Source organism: Vidua macroura, chromosome 11 (genome assembly GCF_024509145.1).
Source record: "Vidua macroura isolate BioBank_ID:100142 chromosome 11, ASM2450914v1, whole genome shotgun sequence".
Classification (NCBI taxonomy): domain Eukaryota; kingdom Metazoa; phylum Chordata; class Aves; order Passeriformes; family Viduidae; genus Vidua; species Vidua macroura.
The window spans coordinates 9,710,439-9,720,321 of record NC_071581.1 but is presented as its reverse complement, the minus strand read 5'-3'; the positions used below and the strand labels follow the sequence as shown (position 1 = coordinate 9,720,321).

The window sequence follows — 9,883 nt, the reverse complement described above, 5'->3', positions numbered from 1 at the left end:
AAGGGTATTACTTTCCCATTTAAGTTATCTTCTAGGCAAGACGTGCAGATGCTTTCACTGCTCTCTGTTCCTCAAGAGATGAACCTAATGCAGATTTGCATCACCTTGAACACAGGTCTTAGACCAGGCACTCCCTCTATTCTGTTCTGTATCATGTCTTGCTTCAGCTTAGAAAGTCCCTTCTGACTGTGTAGATTCTCATACACAATTCTACAAACTGGAACTTGTCATATTAAAGTTTGTCAGGTAAAATGAATACCTGAATGTTGATGATGAATTTCAATTCCTACTGTGATATCCAGATATATGTGTTATTGCTCCTTTCTATTTCTTCACACGTTCTCTTTGTTTCCCTTTTATTTAGTCAGGCTCTTCAGTAAAATGCTGAGGGAAAGAGAAGAAAAATATGATGGATTATGCAGTAACTGAGTGAGTTAATTCATAGCCACTTAAATGCATAGCTTTAAATTATATTATTCCCTTTCTTATCCTTTACTTCATTCCTGTAGAGAATTAGGAGTATGTGCACAGTTAATCAATTAAATTACAGGTAGCAATCTCTTTCCAGCTGAGAAATTTGAAGGCTTGAGCAATTAGTCTGCCTGTTAGGCTCAAATCACTAAAGCTAGGGAGACACTAACACAGGCTTTGTTAGAATTTCTTCTGAAAATTGAAAAGGTTGGAAGCAGTCACCTCACCCATGTTTCTGAAGGAATATAATACAATTCAATTTTTCCTGAGGACTGTCAACAAGTACCAGGGGAGTTCCTTGAAGATCTGAGGCCTGGCAAATTGCACCTGTGTGGAGGTGCAATGGAGGACAAACAGGGTCAGTGTCCAAAAGTACTGAGGAAAATTGTAAAATAGCTTCACACTTTCAGCCCTCCTCTAGCAACAATTGAAACCTATGGGAGATTTTTCATGAATTATAGCTCAGAATGCTGGCAGATATGTACAAAAGAATTACGGCAGCAGTTTCCACTCCCTCCATGAAATTGTAAATAGGATGCAGAATATCCATGCCATTTTTTCTCTACCAATGCTCTACCATGAGAGGGACAAAACTATTAATTTTAAAGGCATTGTATGAATTAGCCTGGGAGATCCAGCTGGCTATAGCTCAGGTCTTCATGCTCAGTCCCCAAATCTTTCTGCTCATCTGGTGTGTAGACAGTAAAGGGCTGTGCTCCCACAGCACAAACAGGGCACAAATCTTTCCTGCCATTCACATAATTCTGATAGCACAGGGATTTGGGGCCTGTAATAAGTTTTATAAGCTTTTATAAGTTGCATACATTCTTCATGCATTTAACTCTGTTTATAGAGAAGCATGAGGCATATGAAGGTCTGCTTCTTCGGAAGAGGGAACTGGGCCTAAGACACTCAGGGAATGGGCAAGGCCTCACAGTTCCTTCACGAGGCCAGAGATGTATCAGAAGAAATATCCTAATCTTTTCCCAAACCAGACAGAGATCTTCCTGATAAAGCAGGCCTTGCTTAAGGAAGGTCTTTCAGACATCAAGCATGACAATTACTCCTTTTCAGCAGAGGAATACAACAAAGGCAGCAGATATTCTTCTGTGCCTCTGGATAGAAAGTAACGAAGAGGAAATGGTAGAACCCAGAGGAAACAGAAGCCTTCTCTTGGTAAGAAACAGTGAAGAAGATCCAGTAGTGTTTCTCTGTAAGAGATGTTATATGGCTGATGTGGGCACCTCATGAAAAATGGAGAGTGTGTAAGTGAATCTGTGTGTAAGCCAGTGGTGATGCCAGGGGATTCTTCTATTTGAACTTGTAGCTGTCAAATGTGAAATGTTTTCCAAAGCCACACTGATGATTCATTCTTAGCACTGTAATTAATACTGACTTCTCAACGAATACAGAAAGGAAGAAAAAGGAAAAAAAAATTTTAAAAGTCTGTATTTCTAAGATTCTATATCTTGAGCTTGATAGTAAATGAACATGTATGCCCAGAGTAAATGTTCATATATAAACATTCTGATACTTCCCTCTGTTGATGCCTGTCTTGCTGAAATTGGGATTTTCTCCCTAGACAGTGACTTGGAGAACATGATCTCTTTCTGAGATCATCAGCTTCTGCTCTGCATATTGCACCAAGCAAACAAACCATGCTCCTTCTCAGATCCATTCACAGCCCCTCTGTCAATGTCTGTCAACTCTCAATGGTCCTGAATGGTTAAATCCTTTTTCCAATAACCTCAGCAGAGTAGGATCAATGCCCTTTTAGTTACTTAATTCAAATGTTCATGTTTTTCTTATGCCTCTCCTCATGCTTCAAATGAGAGTTTTTGCAAATCTGCAAATCAATTGTTTTCTTTCCAAATACCTGCAAACATTTTGTCCCTCTTATTTTTTTTTGTCATACCTACAAACAAAATATGAGTATCAGGATGTCACATACTGTGCTACTTCTTATATTGCTTGCTTTTGTGGTCCTGCCACTTTCTTTTGTCTGTATTCTCTTTTCACTCTCCCATTTTATACAAAAGTATGTGTGGGACAGGAGTGTCCTCCTAACTTTATATTCATAGAACAACTGGCACACTGAAGCCCTGGCTTGTGATTAGGATTCATAGGCATGGTGCATGTAAAAGAAAAAAGTAAAAAAAATAAACAAATAACCTATATAATTAGGCTGGTGCAAAACTGGAATTGATACTATTAAGGCTATGTAAAGAGATCCATGATTAAAGACATCAGAAAATCCAATTGCATATTTTTACCTAATACATTTTTGTGTCTTGTAATTTGAAGAAGTGCCCAGTTGCAGTCTGTATAGTAGAAAGAATTAAATTCAGTCTTCCATCACAAAAACAGGGTGATGTGGGCTTAGCATGTACATCTCAGTCAGGGGGTTTGCTTGTAAGTAACTTCTGTGACATCAGAAGGGTGTGTCCATCAGCATTCTAATGTCCTGGTTGTTCAAAAGGGTTACTCCATGAATTGTGGTCATGAGGACTTGGATTTTTCATAGTCCTTTTGTAGGTACTGCAAGGAGTGAAAATCAAACATACCTTTTTTTTTTTTTTTTTTTTTTTTAATGCACACATGAAGACAAAAATTGCAATTGGGAAGTGCAGTGGCCATTCCAACATCCCCCAGGCCAACACAGAATCTGCTGATGGAAATAGAGACATAGGATATCATGTCCTATTTTGCTTTTCTTGCTAATTGTCTGAATTTGGGCTATCCTGGAATATGGAAGATTGGTAATGTTTTATTAAATATGTGTAAAAGGAGATGTATCAGAGCATTCCCAGGTTATGCTTGTCTAGATGAAACTTGGTTTTTCGACTGCTAAAATAGTGTAATGCATACATTACTCATAGTTTATGTTGTAGATGACATAATCCTTTTGATGTAGGAAATAACATCTGTCAGATCTCCAAAACAGCAAATGATATTTTCTTTAGATTAGCCTCATAACTTGTCTGTATGAGTAATAATGTGTATTACAGCACTTGGTCTAAGCTAGTCTCTGCTGGTGAACCAAAAAAACCCCATCACACAGGAACTAATTTAAAAGGCAGAGAAACAGCATTTCTTTGCCTAGTTGCTGAAATTAGTTGTTTAGTGTTTTAACTGTGTTAAGCCAGATCACATCTTTACATCTTGATGTCACTGCAATGGCAGAGTTCAAAACTCAAGGCAAAAACATGAAAAAATGGGAATGGCTTAGAAAAGGGTCTCAGACCAAGAACTGGTTGCTTTTCCCTCCATCAACACAAGAGATGCAATTGATGACCTCCATGCTTAATTTGTACTGATAATGTGCAGAGATTTACCTCCTTCCTAGGATGCAGTTCTGCCACCATCCTCTTTGGGGTAAGTGGCTTTTGGGGACAGTATTTTAAATATGGTTATGGGCTTGACACACACAAGCTTATGCTGCTGGGACCAAGTATTTAGTGCTACTGACATAAACAGATACCTCCCCACCACGCTGTTCCTATTTGTGTTGGTTTTTTAGTTTATACTGTATAAAATCATGTTGGAAAAGGTTTTGCATAGTAAGAAGGGTTTTGTCGTGGTTTCATTAAGCACCATGTTATAGCAAGGTTACAGAACTAGAAAGCTACAAAGACAAATGAAATTTAAAATGGTTTGTGAGGATTTATGTAAGCATGTACACAGTTCAGAAGGCCTCTGGCACTAATAAACCCCAGTGTCTATCCTCTAACTAGATTAAATTCATTTCCATTAGAATTCAGCAGATGCAGCAGCCAGGGGTTGTTTTCCTTCTCCTTGATGGAAACTCCAGATACCCTTTTGCTTTTCAGTGTCTAATTGGTAGACAGCAATCAGAAAGGTGACAATAAAATTGAGCTTATGGTAAACACCAGTTAAAAAAGGAGGAAAAAGTTGAAGTGGACATGGCTTAAAGTAGTTTCTTAATGGACTTCACAACTAAAAAGAAAAAGGAAGATTTGCAACTATGAAAAACACTATGCCAAATTCAAAAATTTGAACCTGGATAGTGGAATAAAACAATTGCAAAGAGAGCAGCCATTATAAAAGATACTAAATTGTCACAACGAAATTAGAAAGGAGGTGAGGTGGAAGATTAAGTAGTTGGAATCGAGAACTTAATTACTGTTTTCAAGAAATATGCTGAAATTTATCTCTGCCTCAAAAAAAACCTCCACAACAAAACCCCAAAACTTTGAATGCAGCCATGTAGGAACTCTACAGTCAACAATGATAAGAAATTTGATAGGGTAAAATAGTTGGATTTTCTGAATGAACTCTAATTCCTTGCTAAAAGCACTTTTACAGCTGCTTTGATGTGCAGCTGCAGAAGATTCTGCTGTGGTTAGTTACCAGGATAGGTCACATTCCAGACTTTCCCATTGTAATACTCTTCTAAGGCCCATTTATTGGAAGCCCATGGATGAAATTTATTGATTGTGAAAATTGTTGTCTGTAATGTGATGACTGATGGGACATGCTTGTTGAAACTATTGGAGTCACTTTGCTTGAGATTTGTCCCGGAATAGTGTAGTTTAGAATACATACAGAGAGAATTGATTTTATTGCCATTTATTTTATGGCAGTAGATTTCCCTAGCACCCATCCAAACTTTCTGAATGTGTAGGATGGCTAACAGTAAGAACAGCTCTGCAGCAAGAAACTCCCATGTCCTGGAGCTTAAGGTCTTCTAAACAAACCAAGGATTTTTTCATTAGCACTCTTTTCAGAATTTTTAAGGAAGCATATGTTACAATAATAAATTAAGAAATAGGAAGATTGAGACTGTGCAGATCTCTGATTAATATGATACAGCTTCAGTGGCATGTTATTCAAAATAAGAAGATGGTGTTTCTGCAGGTTTCCCAGGTACTGTATAGAAGGCTAAGCAGGCAGACAGGGCTGTGGTATTTTATCATGTCTTCAAGTGCCTCCCTGGGGTGGGCCTGCTGCAATCCAATCCTGTCTGCAGGATCCCTGTGGTAACAAATGCACTGTGCAGTGCTTCTCCTTATCCCCACTGGGCCAGCCAGGACAGGGTTTGCTCCATAATTATGAAAAAGGATGTGTGTTTCACTGTGCAGATGTTCAAATGATGTACTTGCTTTCTTCCATTTAGAGAGAAATAAACTTTTTAGCAGTATCACAGTGAACACAGGCACAGCTTGCAAAGGATTTCTGTTTAATATCTTATTGAATGTTGTTACCATGTCACCCAAAAATACTTTGGAAGATGATATCTTTCTGCAGCTGACAAGCTATAAATTTTCTCTGAGGCAGCTCTGCAAATGTGTGATCTTCCCAAGAGCTTTTCATTTTAAGCAAATGTGCAAAATAATCAAAAGATGTATGGATTTATTTATAACTACCTAAGAGATTTTACATTCAATTTTAGGCTTACTTTGGTGTAAAGGCCTAATCTTTAATGAATCAAGTCTAATAATTTTACAAAAGCTTTTCACCTTAGCCAGGGAGCTGTCCTCTCCATACAACTAAGAGAAAAAAACCCACCCCCAAACCCCAAACCAGCAAGCAGTAACAGGAAGTAAAACCCCAACATTTTCAGTAGGGAAGACTACAGTGACATTATTGATAGTTAGTGTCACCATTCTAATTAGGATGGTGAACCTTTTCTTGTATTATGACATTTTTTTAATTGTTCTGTTGCAAACCAGACTGTTTTATTTTTTCCCTTTTTCTTACAACAACGTTAAAACAGCCCTGTTGAATAAAAAGAAGCCTGTGCCTCAAAATCTTTCATGTGCAGCACCAGCAATCTATAGGGAGGCTGGAAACAGAGGTGCCACAATGGTAAATGATATGACAGTAGGAAGGAAAAAAGATGTGTGCAGTATGAATTAGGCATTTATATCAAAGAACATAATAATGCCTCGAGCTTCCTCTGTACTCAGGTGTGAAAAACAGAATGTTATCTCTTGTAATTTTCCCCCTTCTCTGGTAAATCAGAAGTGTCAGGGATAATGCATGTAATCAGATTTCTTTGAGGCTGACAGCTTCTTCAGTGCTTCGCCCACTCTGATTTTATAATCCTCATTACACTCTGTGGTGTCTGCTTGGACTATCTCCCAGTAAAATTAATAGGAATGTTGAATGACAAAGGATACCTGGCAATAAATATCCTTACTTTGCACTGTTCCCAAAACACCTAATGTAAGGTGTTATATTTATACAATGCATGATTTGATGAGGTATTTCTGGTGATAAGTCTTCATTGACATTGATAATGTTTTTTAAACCTATTTTAAACAGAAATAGGAATGGGAATAAAGTTGACCCTTACTGTACTGTATGATCTTGCTGCATTTGCACCTTGGTGACCATGAGAACTCTGCTGAAAAATTACTAACAACAGGAAAATTCAGAACTCTCCAGTCACCCATCAAGGAAAGCTGAAAGCAAACCTTTCTTCTTTGTCCAGGCTTCCCTACGGTAGTGCTCCCATTCTTACTGATTCATGCAGAAAATGAAAACCAGGAGGCTTTTTGTCCCTGTTTGTATGGATAGAGGAAGAAAAGAGGGGAAAAGAGTGGAAGCATGACCATTTTCTTTGGAGGTGTTCTCAAAATGTTCCTTTTCTGGCAAATGTTTGTGCCTGTGCTCAGTCACGGGCCTGAGTACAGTCAATAAGTAAAGGCTGAACAGGAGAACAATGAAACATTTATGTGTACTGAGAGAGCTGGAACCAGTAGGAGCTGGTAGACGTGGCAGGATCTGAGCAAGGTGTTAATCATGTGCCTTGGGAGACTGGTTGCAAGAACAGAAATGGGGATTAGTGCGTGTTTTCTCATCGGAAAACTTGAAGAGAAGCCTTCAGCCTCTGTCAGAGGCATTTCACAAAAGCAAAAATGGGATTTGCAAGCAAGGAAAGTGATGCCACTTTCTTTTTCTCTCTAATATGTTCAATGCATATTTCATAAATGGGCTTATGACAAAGACATACATAATTCCTATACAGGTCTCTCATTTTAGAAAGGCTCAAAATGTTGGCTCTTTGCCCGAAGAATGAGCAACGATATAATGAAACAACCTTTATGAATTTAGAGAAAAACTACCTTTAATGTGCTTGGTATGGGACTATACCTCAGCAAATTAACTTATTTGTGCCAGCTACAGCTGTTTCCATACATTGTTTGCTGTTTGCTTCTGTATTAAACTAAAGATGTATTGAGTCTGATGGAGGACTTTTTTTTAAATAATGTTTAGGCTTAACTAGCACCTGATTATTTGCATATAGAGATCATCTGTCGAAGTAATTCACATCTGGTAATAGCCTGAGATTTAAAACAAAACAACAAAAAATATCCACCAAAAAAAACAACCTGTTTAATGGATGACTTCTTACTTTCTATTGTTCCTAATTACATACGACTAGCCAGTATTGTTGTTCTTCATGTCGTGGTGCAAGACTAATTTCTTCCATCCAGCCATAACCTCCTAAGAAGCTTACCAAAAGAAAATCCTCAAAAAACCTTTGTTCAGTCTTACAGACATGGAGATTTCAAAAGTAGAAAAGTTATGATATATGCTTTTCCCTATTTTAAAATATTTTTTTATCCTATAGTTGTTTTTATGAATTGACATGTAGTTATGAACCAATTTCTACACAGTATCATGTGACCACAGAATTTCTCCAATGCTATTTAGTGCTATATGATATACATCTCATTTTTCACTTAGAAGAATTTAAATGAAGCCTGCATATTTACATAGTAAGACCTGGATGATTCAGGAGAATTTAATTGGTTTTAAAAGCTTTTAAATTTAGTCATCTGGAATCTAAAATAGGTCAGGGCTGATCGGAATTTTATTTTTTTTCTAATGACTAGTTATAGATTTTTGCAAAATAACTTGATGGTCCTCAGCCTCTCCTTGGATTCATACTGATCCTCAGGAGGGCTGGCTCTTTCTGTGGCTAAGAGTGTACTCCTGCTGCCTTGAAAATCAGAGCTTGTTTTTAAAACATGATTTAGATTAATTATGTCAGCCATACTGGCACACAGTCACTTCCCTCCTAAAACTGGAAGGTAATAATTGCCTAGAAATAAGCTGATCACAAATATTTCTGTGGAGCTCGATGACCTCAGCTGCTACATCAGGACCAACAAATCCAACAAGTCTAACATAACATGAGCTTCCAAATGAAACATTTATTATTTAAAATACTAAGATTGGGATTCCATTTACCTTCTGAAACTTTAGGTCTCCTCAAAGTTTTGTTTGCTCCCTTACTTTAAGGGAAACCAAATTTGAGGGAATTGCTTGAATACTGCAGATATTAGAGGTAGCCTTGCAGGAAAAAATCCCCAAGACTTCTGTTACATGAGTATTTATCAATAAAATGAATGGTGACAACAATCCTGTGCAGGCCCAAATCAATCTGTGCAGGTCAAGAGTGGGATATCACAGGTGTTTCAGAAATGTTCATTACCTTCTTACCAACTAGGTTTAGTTCAACAGTTTATACCAGATAGTATTCAAGGTATTCAAAATTGCTTTTTTGTGGAGTTCTTCTTAGCTCAGAATTTTAGTGCTATGCAAAATGTGCAGTTCAAGCACACATATGAAACAGCTATCAATGTTTCTCTGTAAAAATAAGTTTCTTTTTTAATTAACTGCTTTAAGTAGTCGTGCTATTCTTTCACTTTCTTGTTGCCAGAAGGTCCCTAAATAAACTGGGAATACTGATGTTTAGCAGGCAGGGCAGTGAAGAATATAAATTAACACTTCCAAACTCATCCCACTGCAGAATTAAGAGATCAGTAGAGATATTAGATGTCCTTTTGTAATATGTGTAATCACTAATTTTTAATTAGTGTACTGTTACCTTCGGGTACTTCAATTAGACAAGCCTCAAAAATAAGTGTGTTTTGCTGGACACCCTGTACTCAGTTTTCTTAATGGCTTCAATGTTCTTATTTTGATATATAATAAAAAAGTAGTTAGAATAGGACACTGGGTAAAAATGAATTCATTACTTTTAGAGACTTTGAAAAGCTGTAAGTAGAAAATCACTTAAGAATGTGTATTTTTCGTTGCTTCAGTGTTGTTACAGACAAGCTTAGAAATGAGTTTTTGTTTGGGTGCTTTGCTTAGGGTGAAGGCATTTAGCTCCCAGGACTGTTACTCTAACTGATCAGAAACAGTGTTTCTGCCTAAGAAATCAAATCCAGACAAACATTTGAGTAGCCAATTTATCCTCTGATAATCATGTTTCATCTCAAGAGAAAGCTGCTATGTGTTGCTCTTACTTTCTTCATTCATGAAGCAAAAATGGGTTTTACAGAAACATAAAGTAATCAGCAATGACTTTTCACATAAAAATTCATGTATCCTATAATACTGTGTGAACTTAGGAAAATGCTACAGTAACTCA

At 37.3% G+C, this 9,883-nt stretch overlaps 1 protein-coding gene and 1 long non-coding RNA gene across 2 annotated transcripts in view; one reads left to right on the top strand and one right to left on the bottom strand.

The window, feature by feature from the left end:
* Positions 1-342: 342 nt before the first annotated feature.
* LOC128812770 (uncharacterized) lies at positions 343-2,826 on the bottom strand. The gene is made up of 3 exons (XR_008438834.1): positions 2,745-2,826; positions 699-798; positions 343-384 (listed from the first exon to the last, which is right to left on the bottom strand). It is a non-coding gene; the product is annotated as an uncharacterized LOC128812770 (long non-coding RNA).
* SIAH1 (siah E3 ubiquitin protein ligase 1) overlaps positions 1,224-9,883 on the top strand; it is a 32,195-nt gene continuing 23,535 nt past the window's right edge. The window contains exon 1 of the mRNA XM_053987390.1: positions 1,224-1,647. The gene's annotated coding sequence lies outside the window, so the exon portion shown is untranslated. The remainder of the gene's footprint in view (positions 1,648-9,883) is intronic.